This window comes from Panthera leo, chromosome B1 (assembly GCF_018350215.1).
Source record: "Panthera leo isolate Ple1 chromosome B1, P.leo_Ple1_pat1.1, whole genome shotgun sequence".
Classification (NCBI taxonomy): domain Eukaryota; kingdom Metazoa; phylum Chordata; class Mammalia; order Carnivora; family Felidae; genus Panthera; species Panthera leo.
The window spans coordinates 154,176,816-154,200,644 of NC_056682.1; the positions used below are offsets into that span (position 1 = coordinate 154,176,816).

Sequence of the window (23,829 nt, forward strand, 5' to 3'; positions counted from 1 at the left end):
GAGCCTTACGCGGGGCTCAAACTCAGGAACCATAAGATCATGATGTGAGCTGAAGTTGGACGCTTAACTGACTGAGCCACCCAGGCACCCCAGCGTTTTGAATATACAGTTAAAGTGCTAGCTTGGAGATGTTATCTTGCAAGGATGGGACCAAACTTCAGGATGTGGTTTCTACCCTCATTCAAGAACCATTAAATGATACAATGAACATAACTGATAGAAAATATAGATCTGGAAGCAAAGAGTGAAGCTAGAATTGACCTTCCTCATCATCTATCCCAGTGACCCATTATACAACCTTAGATCCTAGTTTTTAGTTCCCACAGCAGGAATGCTTCCAAGAGGCAACCTATCCATAGTCTCAATAAAATTTAAGCTATAGATGCCATTCGATGCCTCTTGGCCCCTGATACCAAAGAAAAGAAGCACCAATCTGGCAGGATTTATTGATCTGGATCATCAAAAGGAAGTAAGAATGCTGTTCATAAGGAAGCCAATGAAACACCAAGCACCAAGTGATCAGGTAGGGTGTCTATTAATATTTCTCTCTCCAATTTTGATAATACATGGACAAGTGCAACAGACACTTAAAAATATCCAGAATGTGTTTCTCCTATGCACATGTCTTACCTTCCCCCATTTAATCACCTGATGAACTAATACTCTTTTTTATATCTCAGTTTTCCTTGACACTCTGAGCAGAGTAAAAGCCTTTATTTTTATTATTATTATTATTATTATTATTATTATTAATTTTTTTTTGCAAAGCCCTGGCATCTTTAACACTGCCATTATTTACATGTACATTGGTTTTCTCATTTGGGTGTAAGCAATTTAAATCCAAAAACTACGCATTATTCACCTTTAAATCTCCAGCATTTAGAATAATTCCTGATAAATAGTGTTTAGCAAACACTTGTTTAAGGAAAGAAAATAAGAAGGAAGGATTGCTATCTTTTCTCTGAAAGCTTCCATACACCATCCCCATTCTATATCAGGCTTGCCTAGCTCTATTGTTTTGTTTGTGGATTTATCTTCTGCTGGGCTGTAAGCAACTGGCATGTGAGGGATTTTTCACCCTTTATGTCCTATGTCTAGGAGAGTGGCTCACTGAAAATAGATGCCCAATACACACTGAATGGAGTAACACAAATATCAAAATTCCTACTGTTACTGCCTTAAAGCAAAACTAAAAACAACAACAAACAACTAATGGTAATATCAAAAAGAAGTATTTGTAAGAGGACTCATTTCCAACTTGTTGTTCTAAAAGTATTTGTTGAGATAGTTATTCCGAAAGGGCCCTGGATGCCTGGGTGGCTCAATCGGTTAAGCCTCTCACTCCTGATTTCAGCTGGGGTCATGATTTCATGGTCTGTAGGATCAAGACCCTGCATCAGGCTCTTCACTGATAGCACAGAGCCTGCTTAAGATTCTGTCTCTCCCTCTTTCTCTGCCCTTCCCCTATTTATGTGAGTGCTCGTTCTCTCTCTCTCTCTCTCTCTCTCTCTCAAAATAAAAAGATAAACTTAAAAAAAAATAGGACCTGAAAAATCTTAGAACTGCTAAGTAAATGTTGTATGTTTTAAGCCATTTAGAGTTTTGTTTGGAAATCAGTTTTGCCACTATTCATGTGAAGTTTGGAAATCATTATATTCTAAGCTTCCATTTCCCCATCTTTAAAACAAAGGTAAATTCTACCTCACAGGACTTTTGCAAGATTCAAATGAAAAGATGAATTTAAAAGCAGGTGTCAGAGAGGAAGATCTTCCTCTGCCCTATAGTCCTGCTAGATGGATTAAGAATCAAATTGATGAGACAGATTAACAGGAGAAAATCAAATGTAATAGGTATATATACAAGGAATTCATACAGATATGAAATTCCCAAGACAATGAGGCAACATAAAGCTTATATGAGCTAAGGAGAGGGACAGCGTCTGAGGATACATAGGGGAGAAAGCTCATTAGCAACAAGGTGATAAGAGATGTTTGGAAAAACAAGGTTGCCCTATTATGCAGAAAAGTTTCCTAGGCAAAGGGGAGTCTGTTCATAGCTCTCTTCCTGGTCCATGTTCTCCTTTCCAAGGTAAATTTAGGAAGTTGTGGGGGGAAGCAGAGAGCTTTTCCCGTATCTGCTGTGTTTTAATTAGTTTTAACTCAAAATAATGTTTATGCCAAAGTTCTATATTTTTGGGCATCTCGTCCAGCACTTCTTCACAGGCTAATACATAGTAGGCATTCTGTAGATAATACAGCTATTATTTTAATTGTTTTTAATATTACCATCATTATTATTATAAATATAAGTCTTCCTGGAGTTCACACTCCAGCATAGTTAATATTGTACCTGTAGGTTAAGTTTCTCCTTAAACTCCAGCAAATGGAAGGTCAAATGTGACATAATCATGTGTGAATTTTAAACAAGCAACTGTTAGTATTTTTTTTCTTGTCAAATAATAACATTTTCTTCCTATTCTTCCTGTACTGCCAGTGGAAACTTTTTTTTTCTCTCCCTGAAATCTAAGCCCTTCAGTAAGCCTTAAAATTTCTATTACGTCAAAGGATTTACCCATCTGGAAAGTATTCCTTCTCTATTGGTCTAGGAAGAGACCAAGATTCTTCTTTTAGCATCTAAAAGAATACTAACATATTATCATTTATAAAATATTATCATATTTTATTTTCTGGTTCTTCTGGCACAGAAGAAATATTCATTGTCTATATGCTTCCTTGTTTTCATTTGAAACAAACAAGAAACCAAAATTCATAAAACTTCTATGGAAATAAAGGCCTCCCAAATGAGAACTAGAAAGGCTATTTATTCAGAGCTTAGTATAAAGCATGGGTGTCAGCCACCATCACTTGCATCTGGAAGAGACTCCAAAGCAGACAAGAGAATAAAGAGCTTCATAGTGGGAAGAAAAAGGAAGGCTCTGATTAGAGGTTGTTGGCAGGAATAAGTTGGTGGTGGGCTGACAGAAGTGGAGAATAGTTGGGTTTCCTAGTTGGTCTAAGTTGGAAGTTGGGGCAAAATCAGCAAAACTGTCACTTATCAATCAGTCATGATCATTTGAGGCTGACTGATAAAGAGATCGTGGGTTGGCTTTCTGGACTGGCTGCTACAAAGTTTGTAGATTAGAATTTTATTTTGATATACAGTCTGATCGATTTCCTTTTGCATTTTCAGTCTCTCCCTTTCTGACATAAATAAAGGACCCCTCATACATTACATTTTTGAAAACATTTGTATATAGACTTCTATACAAAATATACAAATGTGTGTATTGAGTTAAGTTTTCTTGTAAGTTTTTTGCGGGAGGAATCTCAATTTTGTTACTTTCAGTTGGAGATATTTTAAGGACATTTTTAAAAGCCCAGATGGAAATTCTTTATAGACCACCATGGCTAACAAAAGTATGATAGCCTACTATCAGTGTTTCTCATTCATTGATTAGCCCTGAGAGAAGAGCAGTCTCCCTGTGAAATTGTTTTACCGAAAATAATTAAATCTGATATATAGAATAATTTATTAACTCTACAAGGTCTTCAAAGGCAATTTTGTTAGAGGAATAAATTATTGCTATCTTTAAGAAGAGGTCACAACCAATCATAAAGTATGTACAAATATAATTTCACAAAAAAGGAGTGATTATGCAATCTCACACACGAATTACTCTGGGTAAACAGAGTTTTAGAATGAGGGAGCATATTACCCTTAAGACCTTGGGCAGGGGGGAAAAGAAACTTCTGAATAAGAAAATCATAAAATAAAAGTTTTACAGCATTAAATTCCTTCATTTAAAGATGACTTTCCTTTAAAAATAACCAAATGCTTTACATAAATTAAAGAAAATTATATCCTTCATTCAGTCATTCACTTTTTTTTAACCAAACACGATTAAATACATGGAAATCTACACCGAGGATATGAGTTCAAATATGGCATTCTGGAAACTTCTTCCTGCATTGTGTTTTTATTTTATTTATTTATTTATTTATTTATTTATTTATTTATTTATTTATTTATTTTTTCAGACAGAGAGAGACAGAGCATGAGCGGGGGAGGGTTAGAGAGAGAGGGAGACACAGAATCCAAAGCAGGCTCCAGGCTCTGAGATGTCAGCACAGAGCCTGACACAGGGCTCGAACTTACAGACGGTGAGATCGTGACCTGAGCCAAAGTCGGAAGCTCAACCGACTGAGCCACCCAGGCGCCCCTGCATTGTGTTTTTAAAAGTTGAACCAATATTTAAAAATCAGTACATTTCATATACAAATCTAGATCTCTGTCTTCTTGACTTGAGAAACTGGGACTTGCATTTATGCAGGCCAGACAATCAGCTGGAACATAGAAAGGGCTGCCTCCTTTAGACAGGGTATGTAATCTTCATACAGTTTTGACCATTCCCCAAAGAACCCCTACCTCTCTCAATTATCTTTTATCAGAGCCCTGCTGTCATTTTTATCTGTACAGATATATGTCTTTATATCAGTGCCTCTATAAAAATTGAAAAGCAAAAGCCAGACCAATAAAGTATCACATTTTAAGACAAAGGGAAAACATATTTACTTGTAGAAACAAGGTTATTTTCACAATTAAATATGCAAACAATCTCTGTAACAGAAAAGACACAACCCTGTCTGCTTCAATGGTTTATATTATCATCCTGGCCCCTGCAAACTTTTGCACTAGAAGCTCCAGGTATACAAAGCCAGGTACTATGTTAGTTCCTAGGAATACAATTGTTAGCAATATCAAAGGGGCCTTGACCTCATAAAGCTTATAATCTACTGGGGAGAAAACCATCAGGAATTTTAGTAAAGTTAAACAGGCAATTACAATAGACCTCCTTTATTAACCATTAGAAACATTGGAAACTTCAAGGAGCTCCCCTTTTGTAAATTACTAGGAAAGCACAAAGACCCAGGAAAACAGATATTTGGCTTCACCCTCATTTTGGACTCTGAGATCTGAGTCCTTATGGATCTGAGGCCATGTTACCCCATGTGTCTATTTGTGCCAGTAAATACCAGTTTCCATACTGTTGTCTACAGACTCTTACCTACCACATTGTCTGTCTTTGTCCTTTGCCCATTTCAGCCATCTAGTATGTAATCTGCAAATTCCCCTATAGCTGCCATGTTTTCTCTGAATGTTCTCATAACTGGCTGTCCATTCATTAAAACCTGGCTCCCTCTTGTGGAAGTCCTTCCACTGAATTATTCTTAAGAGAAAGTTGTTGTTTTTTTATTTTTTTATTTCTCAGTCCATAAACCTCACCACCAAGAGGTGACATAGATATATCCTCCTTCCTCCTTTATGCCACAGTCAGGTATTTAATCCCTCGCCTTCTTCTGAAGGAATTAATGCTATCTAAAGCAGGTGTCATCTTCCTGTGCCATCTTCTTGTATCTTGATACCATCTAAGAAGCTGCCTTTATTATTTATTGACTTTACCCTGATACATGGCATCATCATCATTATCACCAGCATGAGTCGGTAAATGGGAATTCGTCACATGCAGAAACAAGTGCCTCAGAAAGTAAAAGATGGATTTCAAAGCCCAGAAAAGAGAAGACTGCAACCAGAAGAAGGAAAAACATCTACTTATTAAAAGAGGAAAAGAAAGAAAACAGGAATATAGAAGCAGGTAAATAGTCTGTCTAGTTTATTTTGTATTACATTTTGTTATTTTTACATAATCCATTCATTCTGTACATGTTTGAGGCAACTGAGACCAGAGTGTAATTGCATCTATCTCCCACTAACAGGTTAGCAAGGCAGTGAGTCTCCAGGGAAAGATGACATAATTGTGTGTTTATGCAGATAGAGCTTTAGAAGGTGTAACAGAGCTCTTTCAGTCCCAGAGTGCACAGCCACAGCAGAATAATATGCATGCAACACAAAATGGGGCAAAAAATAAAAACCATTTCATGGAATTTCCAGGCAGATTGGGGCTTAATTAGACTCAAAAAGTTCCCCAAACATGACACTGTGGGAGCAACAACAAAATTATTTCTCTTGGTCTCAGCGTGGCTATTGAAGAAGAGATTTGCTGAACTTAATGGACATGATGAGAACAGGAATAATGTAGTAAGAATTAGTATAGAATGACCTCTGAGAACTCAGCAAGACAATGAGGGACTCCATAGAAGTCAGTGGGAACAGAGCAATTAGAACTAGCTGTCCATTATACCCTCAATGTTTTGGGACTACGTCAGACCCATGGAAACTTTCTAGTACCTAGAAAAGGAAAGGGGAGAATGTGAAATAATTTGGATTACAAATTTTGACACTCTAATGAAATAGGGCTCAAAATACAAAATATAGTCTTAGAAACATAAATGTCTATTTATTATACATCTGAATGAAGTTTCCACCTGTGACGAGCAAATAAAAATAACTAAAGGTTCTTACAAGATGAGTTTTAAACTCATGTCAGAGGAATAAGCTCTTATTATAATAGGACATTTTGTGAAGTAGTGCATTGAAAATATCAATGATCTATTTTGGGGTAAAAAAGAGAAAGCCCAGATAGAAAAAAATACATCCTTATTTTCATTAGTTGGTTGAAAGACTGAAATCAACCAAAATATTACCTTGGACTTGTATGAATGAATATGTAACATTTTGGTGATTTTGTTGTTTTGTTTCCCCACATATAAAAAATCTATAAAGACAGATTTTATTGTAAAGAATTTTTCAAATATTTATATATTTTCAACTGGGAAAAACAGAGATATATATTTATATGGGCTCAAAACTCTAACAGATAAAATGCAAGAGTAGGAGTTCACACTGTGCCCATTCTGTATCCTATACTCAGCAACAAGACATCATTAACTGAATGAGATTCCTCAGATTAAAATGATTTCATTCTTGTTTTCTCAATATCTTCTATTCAGGTAGTAAAGTGATAAATTAAAATAATAATTTAACTACTTTTTTAGGCATATTTATAATGGAATTTGAAGTGATGGACATAAATCCTTACTTGGCACGTAGAATGCAATAGCCAAATTTTATTTGCTGCTTTTCTTCAAAGAGAAAAATAATGATGTTCTAGTAAAGGGTAAACATGAGAATAAGGTAAAAGGATTCATTGTTTACCTGACAGGTTACCCACAAATTCAGATTATTTAGGAAATATCTTTCAAGGCTAAGCATTTACATTCAACAACTGTAAGCTAATTGTGAATTGTTATAATGTGCTTGACAATATCCATATAATAGAAATTAAGTTTAAAAATCTGAAAAAGAGAATCAATCATTGGTAACATTATAAGTAGTTTTTTTTTTTTTTTACCTTTTATTGCATATAACAAAAACTGTAGTATTAGTGGTTAAAAAAACTGTATGAGTTATCTTTCTTCACCAAACGTGTCTAGTCTGGTGAAAAAAGAGTGAGTCAGTGAACTTTTCACTGACATAAGACACAATTAACTAAGTTTCCTAGTAATGGGATTCATTTATTGAAAATTTTAACATTGGATGGCACCCTCTCTTTATAAACATCATCCCAGAACTTTTCTAGAATTCCTCTGCCATGGCTCATTAAGCTGGAGAATTTTGGTTCACATTTATATCTATATGTTTATATATCTAAAATTTTTTTTTCATGAAAGGAAATTGCCCAGACAAGGAATGTTTCTTCATTCAAACTAGATTTTTAATAAGTATTTACTTTGGCCATTTAGGAAAAGAGAAATGAAAGAATCTCACATGGTATGTAATACAAAGTATCATTTCCTATGATAAAATACTGACATTTTATAGAGTTGGATGTGAAATTTTCATGAAATTTTAGAAGGGGGGCAATGGGACACCAAACAGTCCACTAGATGTCCCTGGTTTATTATCCATGTCATTAGAAATACTTCTGCAAAAACTTTGAGAAACACAGCAATGACTACAATTCTTTGGTTACCATTTTCACATCCCTTCTGTAATTCAATAACTTTGCCCAATTTTGTCCATTAGTAAACAGTACCTCCTTGACCCCTTACTCCTCATTACTATCCCCTCACTCTGAAATTAGGGGCCCATGTCTTGGTCCCAGATCCAAGTGAAAAGTGCCAGGCACTGGCAGCTGGGTTACCTGCTAATTCATAAAGTCCTTAGTGGGCCCTTAGCAAAAACCAGCAGAAAATATCTATGTCTCTTTTTCCCTTTGCTTCCAGTAACCTGGATTTCAAAAATGTCAATTGGCAGTGTTAACAATAACGTCTATCAGCAGTGAAACAATAATAGCTTGGGGGTCAGTCGTAATATACAAATCACTGATAAAATGGAGAAAATATAAACATGATCATAATGATAAAGGACATAGAGAAATAAAAGGACAGGACTCTGAGAATGGCTTTTAACTTTCCAGTGAAGGAATAAGGATATTATTTCTTCTGCAAGAAGCTTGGAAACAAATAATTTGGAATGTGCCTTTATCTTGCTTCTCAGACTTGTGCTTCCATAAAAGGATAATATTTGGATTATTAGGCTAGCTTTTGTAAAATCCAAAGATTTTACTAAGAACTTTTACAGACTTAACAATTCCCTTGGCATGGGAAACCAGCAAGGGCTGTCAAGTACAGAGGTAGCTGTCTCCTTCTATTGCTATGGCAGAACCTGGGATTTCAAACTGCTTTGCATTCGTCCCCATAGCATTTTGTAAAGCCTGTTTATGAAAGAGAGCAGTACAGGATTTCCTGCAGATTTCAGTCTCATTGATTTATTAACTGATTTCTATACAATGGTTAATACATTCACCACTAGTAAGGACACAGAGAAGAATTACCATCCTATAAATTGTCAGTAAAGTCATTTTCAATATGAAAGTAATCATCTTTTATTAAAGTCTACACAGACTAGTTCTCTCTTAGTTGTAGATAGTGCACGCACAGTTTAAAGCAGTGTCTGGAATGCTCTCCTAGGGTGTAGACTATTATTGAAATCAGGGAAAGGATCAAAGCAAGTTCAATATTATAAGGTTGATTTTTAAAATAGGTTTCATTGATGCACAGCTGAAGGAAGATTATCAGATCTTGTAACAATATGATCAAAATATTCATTATAAGTTGCTTCTAATAAATTACACATTTAAAAAATGCATTAGGCCTAAAGAGGGAACATATCAAACTGTGATTTTAACTTAACTGTCTTGGCTGATACTACAAATATGATAATATATTACTAAAGGAAAATACTACCTAAAATCAATTTTAAATCACTTTATTGATATTGTGTACTTCACTCCTAACCACGGGAAAAATAATGCTGCTAGAAAATGTTCATATAATAATGTTGTTCTAACTTTCTGCCATTTAAGCAAATAACAGTGACCTCAGTTTTTTACAGTTAAAATTATATTTTTGTGTGAAAAAAATATATTCTTTAAAAATACTTTCATTATATAGAATTTTCCAATGGTCTACATTTGAAACTTCTTCTTATGCTGAAAAATTTTTCCCCAGATTAACATGTCTGGAAATTAGACATCCGAAACAGAGACTTTTATCTTTCTGTTTCTTGATTTACCTTTAACGTATTATTAACATTACCTTATTTTTTCCTTCTGTTATATAAAGGAAGGAGATATGTAAAATATATTTGCGTTTCCCAATTCAGCATTCTAAAACAGTTGCCTGCCAAATTCTAAAAAGGTAATAATGTTCAATTCCTAAATCACCATGAACCATTATGATCTACAACTCTGTCCATTTTCTTAATGTGGCCACTATGACATCATGATCCTTTTAAAGGCAACACTGTGGTTCACATCATCATGGTCTGCCTTGAACCATACAGAGTTCTTTTCTTACTAATGTGACATTTTAATAGTTTTCATTTTTGTGATTTATTTTATCATGAGTTCTTTGTTATATATTTTAGGTATTTAGATACTTGAAAAAAACAATTCCTTCTGTAAGAACATAAGAACTATATATTTTTTTCCAAATGGAATTACAGTTTATGGGCATCTATTTTCCTTTTCCTTCCTTCTCTATTTCTACTCTCTCTTTTTCTTTCTTTCTTTCTTTCTTTCTTTCTTTCTTTCTTTTTCCCTCCTTCTTTCCTTCCTTCTCTCTCTCTCTTTCTCTTTATCTCTCTCTCCCTCTGCCTTCCTGCCTGCCTTCTTTCCTGACAAAAATCTTCAGAGAAGCCACAAATAATTGCATCACATATTATTTCACTGTATTAATGACATTGTGTGAAAATACTATTTATATTTTCTATAAAGTTCTTTAAGTAAATGGCTCTTTATGTGTAAGTACAATATGCATGAATACTAATAGTTATACTTAATTTTACCCACTCTATTAGTCAGAGATTCACCAGAGAAATAGAACCAATAACATATATACCTTTTTATCTATCTATCCATCCATCTATCTTAAGAGATTATAACAAATTGGTTCCCACAATTGTGGAGCTAAGTCCCACAATCTGTTATTGGCAAGCTGGAGATGCAGGGAAGCTGGTGGTATAGTTCTAGTCCAAGTCAGAAGGCCTGAGAACCAGGAGAACCAAAAGTGAAAATTCTAGTCAAGGACTGAAGAACTGAGATGCAAGAAAGCTGATGATAAAAGTCCCAGTCCAAGGACAGGAAAAGACTGATGTTCCAATCCAATGGTCAAGCAAAGAGCAAATTCTCATTTCCTCTGCTTTTTGTTATTGTTGTTGTTGTTCTATTCATGCCCTCAATGGGTTGGATGATGCCCACCCACACTGGGGAAGGCAACCTATTTTACTCAATCTACTGATTTGAATGCTAATCTCATCCAGAAATGGCCTCACAGACACACCCGAAATAATGTATAATCTGGACATCCTGTGTTCCAATCAGGTTGACACATAAAATTAACTATTGCATCCACATACTTTTGTTCTATTTAACTCTTTTTTCCCTTTGCCAGCATTGGTAAAATGTATTTACTTTATAAAACTATATCAAAATATACTCTTCTTAATTATTTTCTCCCCAAACTGTGACATGTATCTCAATTCCTTGCATTATACTTTTTATGTTTTAATATTAGAATTCAATAATCAGGTATATTATAGGAATTCAAAGGTAATGCAAAGTATATTATTAATATTATGATAAGTTATATACTTGGTATAGCAAATAAGTTTATTTTATATTATAAAACTTAGCTATAATCTTAAGAGATGAATTATATTCATTCGTAGATTCATTAATGTATCATATGTTCCCAAGTGTCCTAAGTCCCACATGATGAACCTGTAATGCCAATATTGAGCATGCATTTCCTAATAAAATTAGGGTTAACAAAGACATAAACATTAAAAAATAATAACCTGTGCTCACACTAATTAATATTGAAACTCTACTTCCTCCTAAGATAATTTCCTTTTTCAAAAGTAGGATATGTAATATATCAATTATTCATTGAATTTCCACCACAATTCATATGCTCCTTGGCTTACTAAAATTGGATAAAAGTGGACTTTGGTCTATTTCTCCATTTTAAGATTTTTTGCTGTTTGAGGATAAACCACTACATTGACTTTTTTTGGCATGGGATATAAAAAAAAGTTACTCTGGTAAGACAACAGTTATCTATTAGAATTCACTTCTAATAATCTATTTCTTTAGAAATACTTAATGTAAATGATATTTGCAACCACTGTGACTTTACTTTTAATATAGTAAAATTATTTGATTGTTCTATGACATTAAAGTGCTCAATTCTCTATAGGGTTTAATTAACTATATATCATACACATACATGGATATGCATCTCACAAAAACATGTCATTTCATAGAAAATATAACCAAAATACATTAAACTAGAACTAAGATGTTATTTCTTTCCTACTAATTAAAAATTGCTAAAGGCTTTGTCATGTTTGTGCAGCAAAGATTTTTATAAATTAAAAGAAAACTTAGACAAGATACATATCTGTTGCCTTCATTTTACTGGATAAAAGATGACAGAATAGTTAATGCTTGGGCTTTGCTTCCAGTAGGAAGATATAAACAAAATAATAATGATTCAGTAGTATGAGTGATTCATATTCAGCCTAAAATACAAGTAGCAAGTTAATGCTTCATATTCAAGGGTATTTCAGGTGTTTTGCCCTTGGTTCCAAAAAGAAGACTTTTACTATGACCAGAAAGAAGAGACGGGCATAGAAAAACAAAGATAACTAAGAATATAGGATCAAAAATCTAAACTATTTGATGCTGTCACAGAGTAAGAACTTCATGTCCTCTTCAAAGTCCTTCTACCTGGACTAAGAATCAAACTGGCTTGAGATTAAGAGAAGGAAATAAAATTTAATGGTGTACATATGGGCTATCCATACAGACATGAAAACTACAAAGACGGGCAAAATGAGGTATATATGCCATCCTAAACTAAGGAGGGAGGGTGGTTTGGGACTTAGAAGGGAAAGAATACAATACTCAGGAAGATAAAAAAATTAAGTGTTTAGCAAATAAATGTTTGCTGGGCCACTCAGAAACAATGAGATGTAGAGGACTTTGATCAAATAGGCCTTGTTGGTTCCTCCCTGTGTACCATGTCTGTTTTATAGGATAATGTAGTTATCTATGATGGAAGCTCTCTTCCTAGAGCAGTTCCTCTATCTAAATCCTTTTTTAGGGAGTTGAGGGGGAGTAAAAGAGCTTTTTCTGAGTATGCTGGATTTTTATGCTTTTTAACTCAAAATCGTCACTATGGCTAAGTGGCCTATCTTTGGGTAGCCTGTCCTTAGTCCTTAGAATGGCAGCGACACTCCCACAGAGTAACATATTTGGCAAAATTGACACTCCCCAAACTGAATCAGGCACGCAGCTTTACATAGCATATTGGACAGGGTAGACACAAGAAGCCCTACTAGAAAGAACCATGTGGAAGTGCATCAAGAGTTAGATCATTGCCTACACGAAGCAACTGACCACATCAATTTAGAATGACTGGTCATAACTGAAAGATATTCAGCAAAAACATGGAAAGTCTTGACTAAACCAGAATAACATTTATTTTCCTACATTTATGAAAATTGTAAGTTGATTGGGGTGATTGGGTGGCTCAGTCCGTTAAGCGTCTGACTTGATTTTGGCTCAAGTCATGATCTCACAGTTTCATGGGTTTGAGCCCCACGTCAGGCTCTTTGCTAACAGACTGGCGTCTGCTTGAGATTCTCTCTCTCTCTCCTTCTCTCTCTGCCTCTCCCCCACTTGCACTCTCTCTCTCTCAAAATAAATAGATTTTAAATGACTGAACATTTTGCTTAGCATAATACTCTAGTTCAATCCACATCATTGCAAGTGGCAAGACTTCATTCTTTTTTTATGGCTAAGTATACACACACACACACACACACACACACACACACACACCATCTTCTTTATCCATTCATCGGTCAATGGACACTTGGCCTGTTTCCCTAATTTGGCTATTGTAGATAATGTTTCTATGAGCATTACAAATATTCAGTATAGAGATTTTTGACTTATCACAGGGTTACATTCTATAAATCCCAAATTCAAATCATAATTTGAAACTATATTAAGTTGAAAATGCTTTTAATACAACTAAACTACCAAATGTGATAGCTCAGCTTAGCCTAACTTAAATGTGCTCAGGGAGTGCCTGGGTGGCTCAGTTGGTTAAGTGTCTACTCTTGATTTTGGCCTAGGTCATGATCTCATGGTTCGTGGGATCGAGCTCCATGCTGTCAGCATATAGAGCCTGGTTGGGAATCTCTCTCTCCCTTTCTCTCTCTGCCCCTCCCCTCCTCATGCTCTCTCTGTCTCTTAAATAAACTTTAAAAAATGCTCAAAACACTTACATTATTAGTGAATAGTTGGGCAAAATCATCTAATACAAAGCCTATTTATCATATGTTGAATATCTCATGAACATATTAAATACTGTACTGAAAGTGATAAACAGAATTGTTGTATGGACAAATAACGAAGCTAGCATCAATCTTGTCAGTTCAGATGAGAGAATGAATACTATACGTTATATTGCCCCCGGGCATGGCTGGACCAACCAAGGAACCTACAGGAATGCAACCCTTCACTAGCCTGTAAGTACTTAATCAGCACTACCCTAAAGTGCATATAATCACCACATGTACCTCTTGAAATATCTAACATAAAGAATAATGGAAAGTCAATGGACTTTCAGATTCCAAGTCTCTTAAGATGGAAAAGAATTCCAGGGAACCAGACAAAACAGCACCAGAGCACCTGCTGGCATGACCTCCTGGGCCTCCAATCAACAGTGCTCACCTTCTCAGGAAACCTCTGCTAACATGACCTCCTGGGCCTCCATTCAATAGCATCTACCTTCTCGGGACATACCTGCCCCCAATTCTGTCCATAGAAACATTCACTTGCAAGCCATCAGGGAATTTAGGACTTTAGGGCATTAGTTCCCCATCCCCATGGGTGGTGCCACACACCAAAACATAGCCTGTCTTTCTTCATTGCAAAATTTTGTTGCCAGTTTTTACTGGCTTGCGATGCATCAGGGGGACAAACTCTCGTTTGGTTCAGTTACAAGAATGGTTGTTAAGTATATTGGTTGTTCACCCCCACGATCATGTGGCTGGCTGGGAGTTGCAGCTTGCTGCCCCTGCACAGCATCATAAGAGAGTATTGTACCACATATTGCTAGTCCAGGAAAAGACCAAAATTTCAAATTCATAGCATAGTGCCTATTTAATGTGGATTGCTTTCATACCATTATAAAACCAAAAAACCATAAGCGGAAACATCCTAAGCTGGGAACCCTCTATGTGGACAACGAGGTGAAATTTATTATGAGTTTTTAAGTCAAGTGAAAAAGGAAGTAAGTGGCATCACTAACAAAATCCTGTCACCACAAGATTCATGTCTGTTCGGCTCCCTTACAGTGCCTGTTTAAAGAATATGATTGATTTTCTTAAAAAAAAAAACAAAAAACAAAAAACCACTGTGCAAATAATAAGTAAAAGAGGAAATGTGTACAGATACTGATAACAAAAATGTGTAATTATACTCAAGCCTAATTATTTCTGTCTCTGCCTCCCCCAAAGTAATGGTATTCTTTTTCTTTCTTCCTACTTAGTCTCTCCAAATTGATCTTACTAGTGACACCACATTACACAAAACTGTCTGTGAAAAGGAGAAAAAGTTTAAGAAATCTGCCTTCTATGGTTGTGAATTAGCTACTTTTAAGTAACTATTGGCAAAGTCACCAAATACAAACTGACCAAATAAATTGTGTTATGTGATATAAAGCAAGTGATTCACTTACAGTTCTCTGCCCATAATACATGATGGCTTAGTAATCAGTGTTCCTGATGCCTTCCTGAAAGGAAATAATATTGTATCAAGAAAAAGACCTGATGCCTATCTAGCATTTAATGAGGCTAATTAAATGCTCTTTTCTTCTCCCAAATAAGTTTTTTTTCCCTTACTGAAGGAAAGAAAATCAAGCCTCGTGTTTATCTCTGATAATCAACTTCTTATAGAAATCCTCATTTGCAATAAGCCTCCACTCAGGCAAAGTGAAGTTAACATCTTTTAATAACTTTTGCTCTCCTTTCCTGACAAAAAGACTAGGGGGGCAGAATTTGCTACCCAAAATATGCCTCTTTGGCATAAGGATTTTTTAGGCTGATTATTTTTGAGAAGTAGCAAACATGGGAGAAGCTCTGAAAACAAGTAGAGGTTATCCTTTTATAAGAGACATTCATATGTATCAGGGAAATCGCCATTTGTAAGGGTGTCCTCTGCACCAAGATGAGAAAGATGATTCTAAATCGCTCAAAACTCTTTATCAATGGAGAAGGCGAAGACTTATATCTGCTAACAACCTTACCCTTATTTGCTGTGCCTTTCCCCAGTAACCCACTGTAATCATCCTTTTCCTTCCCCCAAACATGTTTTGTCTTTAGCGGAAGACGTTATTTAAGGCACTTGTTTAGGCCATTTCAGGAAACTACTGTTTTCCCGGTTATCTCCAATGTATATAAAAAGTATAGATGTTATTAATCTTCTGTTTGTTTTTCTCCTGTTAATCTTTTGTTACAAGGTGATGTCTCAACCAAGAACCTAGAAGGAGTGAGGGAAACTTATTTTTCTCCCACACAGGATACACAAAAGCTGAGTTTGGACCTCCTGTAGTTTTATGAAAAGCATTCTCTTTCTGTACAATTAAAGAAGTCGTTGAAATGTAAAACTATCATGGAATTTTTATTATTCTACTATTATGGCCATTATTAAACTTATTAAATAAAAAATATTTAGAAATAGGAAATAATTACTAAATTAGAAAACCGTGGGAATCAAGTTTATAAAAAATCTAGGAAGAAATTTTAGAAAAGATTTGAGGATTTATGTTTGAATTTATTACAGATAAAGGTAGGGAAAATTAAAATAGAAAAATACATTATAAAGTCATGAAGCTTGACAATGATATTTCACAGGCATTGCATATCTCCACAACAAAAGGGCCACCAAATTGATTTGAAGTACCTTGAAGACATAAATAGCACCTTCAGTGAGATGATCTGAATTGTGGAAAACCAGAGGTACAAAAAAGATGATCCTGAAAAGAATAAACACTATGTAAATAAACAGACACATTATTTGGGGTTCTAGAGAAAAAATAAATTTAGAATGTTACATCAAAACTATCATCTATTATGTACTATTTACCATACTAAACCTTAGTGATAAATTGTGGGCCAAAAAAGAAGGAAAGCTCACTATTTATTGTCCAGTGAGAAGAGAAAGCAAAAAGTCACAGAAATAGTCATGCTTAGAAACTAATACTGTCTATGAAGTAAAGGACATTGATTCTCTGAGATTATTAATTTTAAAAAAGGAGGAAAAAGGAGTTATTTAGATTAGAGAATCATGGAAAGGTTTTTTGTTTTTGCTTTCATTTCTGTTTTTGAGAAATTGATTTTTAAGCCAAATCTTCATTAATGAGTATAAATTAGCGAGCTAGACAAAAGAATTTGGAGCACAGGGTAGAGGGTATCGAGCAATGAAGAGGTATGCTTCCAGCAAAGAGAGATGAAATTATAAAGGCCTAAAAGAATTGTCCAGACCCTGACTGAAAGCCAAGGTGGCTGGATGGGAAAGAGTGGGTGGGTGATAACAAGAGTGAAGATAAAGCTAGAAGGACATCATGCAGGAAAGGTCAAAGATTTTTAATTTTATCGTGAATACAAAGCCACTGAAAAAGTTTAATTAGAAAAATGACATTATATGATTTATCTTTTATAATTATTTTGGCTATTAGCATATTAGACTGATTAGGAGCAAGAGTAGAAAAGAATTATTCTAGAAGGTAAGGCAAAATGAGAAAAGATGGTGGGGTGAAGATGAAAATAGATTGTTAAATTTGAGATAATATTTTTGAGACAAAATTGGCAGGATTGGTTGGTATTCAACTATATGTGACGGTTGTCCTACTTTCTTCTGTGGGTAACTGGGGAGGATGGTGTTATTTACTGAGAAAGTTATTTACTGCTATTTATTGAAGACTGCAAGAGGAGTAGGTTTGTTTGCAGCTGATGGGGCCCAGGGCAGGCCAGCACAGAATGTGCCAGTTGGATGTATGGATTGTTTTGAGCTGAAGACAATCTGAACCCAAAGGATTCAGGAGGAGCTTGTTGCCTCCCTCTTAACTGCCTGAAAGAATTTAAATACAGTATCTGGTCCAGCAAGAGAGCTCTCCCCAGAGATAACTACAAAGGATAAGGACCACATGTGGTAAGCTGGTGGGACCTCAGCTGGGCCTGTTCAAATTCCTGTCTGTGTCCCCTCGTCTCTGCATGGCATGGAAAATATTTGTTTACCGAACATTTGATCTTTCCGTCTTTCTGTGAATTATCTTCCTCCCCTCTGTAGTCCCACATACCTACCCCCTTCTTTTTAGATCAGAATGGCATATGAGGCTCAACTGCCAGTCTTTGTGCCTCTTGCATAAGTAATTACATTTATTTTTCTCATATTTATCTGTCTTATGTCAACTTAATAGGCTAGCCAAAAGAATTTAGAAAGGTATAGAAAATATTTTTCCTCCCCTACCCCAGATTAAGACAGAATATACTTTGGTCATGTTAGGACTGAATGCTTGAGACATCAATGTAGATATAAATGCAGATATATAGTGTTGGTTTTGTATCCCAAAACTCAAAAGTGAAACTAGGACTAGTGATGAATTTTTGGGAAAGGTCAGCATATAAATGGTTTCTAATGGCATGAGAACACATGAGCTAGACTATGTGAGCTATATAATTGCACATAGCATGAAGGTGATAAAAGCTCAAAAGAAAGACCTTAGGTTGTATTATAGAGGAATCACAAGCAAAGAAGAAATAGAAGAAAACATAACGAAGACAGGAAAGACAGAGCCAAAGACTACGATATTATGAAATTTAATTAAAGACTATTTTTAACACAAGTAAATCAAACATTGCTAAGAAGTAAGACTAAGAATGAGAAATGGCCATGTATTTGACAATGTGGAGGAATTCCTTAACTTCAGCAAGAGCATAGGACAGATGCAGTTGGAGCCAATAAAACTCACTGTAGTTTTCTATGAAGAGAGGGAGCAACATAATATCTCTGACTTATAGGCAAAAATGAATTATGCACCTTTGCGTATATAAAAGATGTCAAGGTATTGAATACCTTACTTAATAAATCAATTGAAATTAGAATCTACCTGGTTTACTTTTTCTAAACTTTTATGCCTAATGTATTTTAAAAAGTCAGCCTGTTTTTCATTTTACATTGCCATGTAACTGTCCTTGAAAAACACCATTTTCAGTATTTCAGTAATCACAGAGGGAAAGAAAATGAAGATAATGTGAACTTACCAAATACTGCTTTCAAAAAGTAAACAATGAAAAGCCAATAAAAATTTGAACTAAAAAGTTTTTAGACATTTTGAAGAAGTATTTTAGAGACAAGGAACTTAAGACACCAAAAGGACAGCCCTTTATCAGTTCAGGATATTGAACAAAAATAGTAAAGCAACATGCTCTGAATTCAATAAATATTAATAATAATGTTAGCCAGAAATTATTCTTCTGCTGCTCTACAAACATGAAAAATAACAACACACCATGAAAAACAATTCTTAAAATGCTGCTTTCAAAGTTGGCCTACCACAGGGAGCAGTTATCTATTTGTCTATTGGACCAAAAAAAAAAAACCACACATTCTTCCACATTTCAGCAAAATTTCATGGCCAGTTGATGACCTGGAATTTACTAGTTGACTAGGCAGGAATACTCCTCTCTGATTTTCATTCATTGACCACCAGAATGCTAGTGGTGAAACCTGATGACATTCTATGTACTGTAGCATTTCAATAAAGTGTGCTTCACTTTTAAATAAGATCTGCCTCCGTGCTCTACTTATCTGTTCTCACCACTGTCACCCAGATTTGCATCTACATTTTGAAGAGTTCTTAGGTAGATTCTCGATAACCAAGGGACATACTTTATGGAAAAGCACATACCTGGCCTGGTAAAACATGTCATCATGGCTATGCATTATTTTTCACTTTAGTATTTTAGGGAGTCCTCAATAAAATTCTCATTTTCTAGCATGCACTTGGAAGTTTTAAGAAAAAGAGACTAACAAATAAGCCTATCAATATTAAGGGCAAGAAGTAACACAGTTTCCACAGAGGTTAATTTTCATAGATTTAGAGAGATTATTTTATTGAGATAGGAAAGAAGATAGGACGAAAGAATACCAGTGTGAAAAAAAATATTTCTCAGAAAATACTTTTCAGTGCCCATTCTTTATTGATCTTTTTAAGGTAAAACAAAACTAAACAAAAAAAGATAAAGCTATTAGATATATATGAAGTAACCTTGATCATATGACTTGGAAACCCAGGTTAATGGACTTGGCTCTACCTTGGTATCTGGATAACCTTGAGTAAATTAGAAAAACCTCCTTAAATTTCGTTTTCTTGAAGGCAAACTGTATTTAAAAATCCTTATCTTATTCACATTGTTATGAGGAGAATAAACATCTTATAAGCTTTATGATTAGGTAAGCTATGGCTTACCAGTAATTATTTAAAACTTTCTATTGACTTTAGAAAGATGACAATAAGCCTTTTTAAAGCAAACCAGTTAAAACTAAATTTGAGGTAGCCCAAATATAGAATATTTTCATGTGGATTCATTGTTGGTTTAATGAATTCTCAGCAATCTAAGATTTTTTTTATATATAGATTGGGCCAAAATTTGTTTCACACAATGTTAATATGAAACCAGATTTTTAAAGTTTGTTACAAATATAAGCTGATATGATTATTTTTAGCAATATTGATTTTCAAAATATCTGATGTCATCAATGGTAGCTGTGGTGGTAGGCTTTAAGATGACCCCCAAATATATTGCCACCTTCTACTTTCCCGTGTCCATGCCCTGTGTAATTGAGTGTGGGTGGGACCTGTGACTTATTTCTAACTAGAAGACTATGACAAAAGTGATGAGATACTGCCACGATTCGGTTAATGGGGGAAAATTAAATGTTCCTGGATTTTTCAATGCTCAGGGAAAAGCCCTAACCTCCTAGAACAATTCGATATGTAGTCATTTTGTCTAATTAATTGCTCAAATTCAAAAGTGTAATGAAACTTTTTTTTCCTCTTTAGAAGATTAAATGGTGTGTATGTCTACAGCCTTTGGATTAAGCCTACAAGGCTTAATCCACCTACAAGGTGCCTAAAAGACTGCAAAGGGTATCTTCCTAAAGATTTACATTTCAAGGAGGAATGAGGCTCAGTAACAGAGACTTCTCTAGTTTGTAGAACAAATACAGGGTCATCTGTCTTCAAGGGAAGATTTTATTTATATAACAAAGGTCTGGAGTGAGGAAGAAATCCTTTCAGGAGGGAAAAAAAAGAAAGGAAGGGCAAGTGCTTCTCTGACCTTTGTCAACATAGAACAACATTTCCCCCTCATCCCTCAGTATGGGGAGAGAGGAAATGTCAAGCTCTTTTTCCCTTGAAACAATTGAGTTGCTTCCTCTTTGTAGTGCTAGGGATAAGAACTGGGATACATGTATGATGTACTATCATTTACTGTGAAATAATTAATTTAAAAAATCTGTCTCCAATTTGGAACATTTCATGTGTGCGTTTAGGATGAAATCAATAAAGATGCTATTAAAAACCCAACAGTTACGTAAGATTATAACGTCCGTCTTGCTGGTATTCTCTGTTGCATTCTCAATTTGCACACTTGGATGAAGCAAGCAACAGAGGAATTCTCTAGGCAAAAGCCAGCAGGGAACTGAAACCCAACAAACCTCAAGAAATTGAATTTGGTCAAAACTCACTTAGAAGTGGACCTTAGCTCAATCCTTTAGAGGAGACTTCTGGCCCTCCAGAACATCTTGATTTCAGCCTTGTGAGAGATCCTGAAAGTCAGGACCCAGCCAAACCGTGACTAGATTCCCGATACACAGAAACAGTGAAATAATCAATGTGTTTGAAAAGTTAAGACTGTGGTAGTTTGTTACTAAGCAATAGATAATATAATGACTGCAAAATCTACAGTAGAGATGTTGAATGACTGCATTAGTGAAAGTTTTCTCACACAGGTCATTATATAATTTGAACGTTGTACTGTGGATTACCATTTTTTTCTAACAAATTAAGAAAGTTACCTCTTGGAAGAATTTTTTTGTCACTTAAAACAATGTTTCTATGAAATGTAAAGTTTTGCTAAGATTATTTGTAAATGCAAACACATTTGAAAAGTAATGTTTTAAGGTTGAGGTCATTAGAAAAAAAAAATTGGAAAACACTAGATAGGGGCACTTGGGTGGCTCAGTTGGTTAAGTGTCTGACTTCACCTCAGGTCATGACCTCGTGGTTCGTGAGCTCAAGCCCTTCGTCAGGCTCTGTGCTTACAGTTCAGAGCCTGGAGACTGCTTCAGATTCTGTGTCTCCCTCTCTCTCTCTGCCCCTCCCCTGCTCACATTCCATCTCTCTCTCTCTCTCTCTCTCTCTCAAAAATATACTTAATTTAAAAAAGTTTTTTTAAAGAAAATCATTGGATGAAACACATCTCATTTTTTAACTCAAAATTTTTGTAATATATCACAAATTTATTGAAATAAGAACACTCCCCCAAAACTTGATTAGCATGTCAATAACTTAAATGTAAAATGCCCTCTATTAAATGAAAATAATACACAAATTCATAAAGTAGCTAAAGAATCATTAGAAGATTATGAATTGAAATAGTAAAATCCTACTAGTAAATTTAGCACATCTGTCCAGTTTTTGATGAAGCCAGAGCAGTCCACATATTGCTTAGAGGCAAACATGCATGCCCCAGGCATACACAATACATGCTATTTCACAGTTTGAAAGAAAAATAAAAACTGTCACTATGAAGACTGCCACTAGCAAAGGAAAAAATAAAAGAAAAATATGCCTTTATAAAATATAAATTAGACACAGTTTTCAAGCTTCTTATGTGAGTTACATTACATAAAATATGGAATGGCTAAAAAAAAGTAAATGTAACAATTTAAAATTCTTGCCGAAGGACTGTGTGGATAAATACGTATTTATAAATATGTTATATATTATGTATTATAGATTACAGATTAGAGATTATATTTGAAGAGATCATTTTTATTGTGTAAATGTAGTATTCAGCATAAGGAAAATCAAGCATGGAAAGCAGATAAAATACAGAGGATATTGAGAAATGTTTTTGATTTATCTAAAGTCTTATAACTTTTTCTCAGTTGACATAAAAATAAATGTATTTTATATGAACATGAAGCAGCGCAAAAGCAAAAGTAAATAATATATAAACAGTCTGTGTCTTTTCAAGATGGCCGTCTGCCTTATTCAATTATATGCTGGAAACATTTAATAGAGAAAAAAGTAGAGCTCTAGGACCCAATCCACAATGTAGTTAGAATTTGTAGGTTACTGTATTACCAAGATAATATATTTGAAATGCTTAGGTGACGACTGGCTGGCTCAGTTGGTAGAGCATATGACTTGATCTTGGGGTTGTGAGTTCAGGCCCCACGTTGGGTGTAGAGATTAAAAATATAATCTAAAATAAAATAAAATAAAATGCTTAAAAAATACCTGGAAGTTTGAAAACAAAATATAAAGTTTGCTGTCTAATAAGGAAGTGGTCTGAGCTTGTCTAACAAAAAAAAAAAAAAAAAAAAAAATATATATATATATATATATATATATATGGTGAAAAAAAAAAATATATATATATGGTGTCCATGTATTTTTCAGTATAGTATTATTATTTAGTTCTTAGTTCCACATTTTTATTTCATGTACATTAGAAGTGTTTCAGAATATTTTTACATAAATTGTGTTAATTAAAATTGAAAGTTGTAAGGCATACTCAATTCTAGGAATGGTAGTGATGTGAAATGATTCCTGGCTGGTATTTATTTACCCTTTATTTTCTAGAACTAGCTACCATTACAACTATATAATAGTTCATACATGCCTATCTGCAAAGTAAAACTGCTCAGTGAGATCATTCATTTATCTTCATCTTCTTAGAATAGATTGCCTTTCCCTAGTTCATAAGTGGAGTGTGTTTTTGACTATTTCTGAAATAGTACAGTAATTCACATTTCCTTTCAGCTCTAATCTCTAACTCAAATTATTCAATGTCTTATGTCATCTTCCAACTACTTAAACTAATGGGTTACATTTATTTTTAAGAGACTTTGTTGAAAGTTTATTTTTAGTTCAACAAACATGTCCAAGTTTATATTTACTACCAAATTACGATGCCAAACAAGAAAGTAGCTTTAAT

At 34.7% G+C, this 23,829-nt stretch overlaps 1 long non-coding RNA gene across 2 annotated transcripts in view; it reads right to left on the reverse strand.

Annotated features, from left to right (window-relative positions):
• The window catches only part of LOC122217133, a 39,980-nt gene extending 18,518 nt beyond the window's left edge, over positions 1 to 21,462 (reverse strand). For both annotated transcript variants that reach the window (XR_006201299.1, XR_006201300.1), the window contains exons 1-3: positions 21,350 to 21,462; positions 16,502 to 16,574; positions 15,279 to 15,332 (exon numbers count right to left, since the gene is read on the reverse strand). This is a non-coding gene — a long non-coding RNA (uncharacterized LOC122217133). The remainder of the gene's footprint in view (positions 1 to 15,278; positions 15,333 to 16,501; positions 16,575 to 21,349) is intronic.
• Positions 21,463 to 23,829: the final 2,367 nt, after the last annotated feature.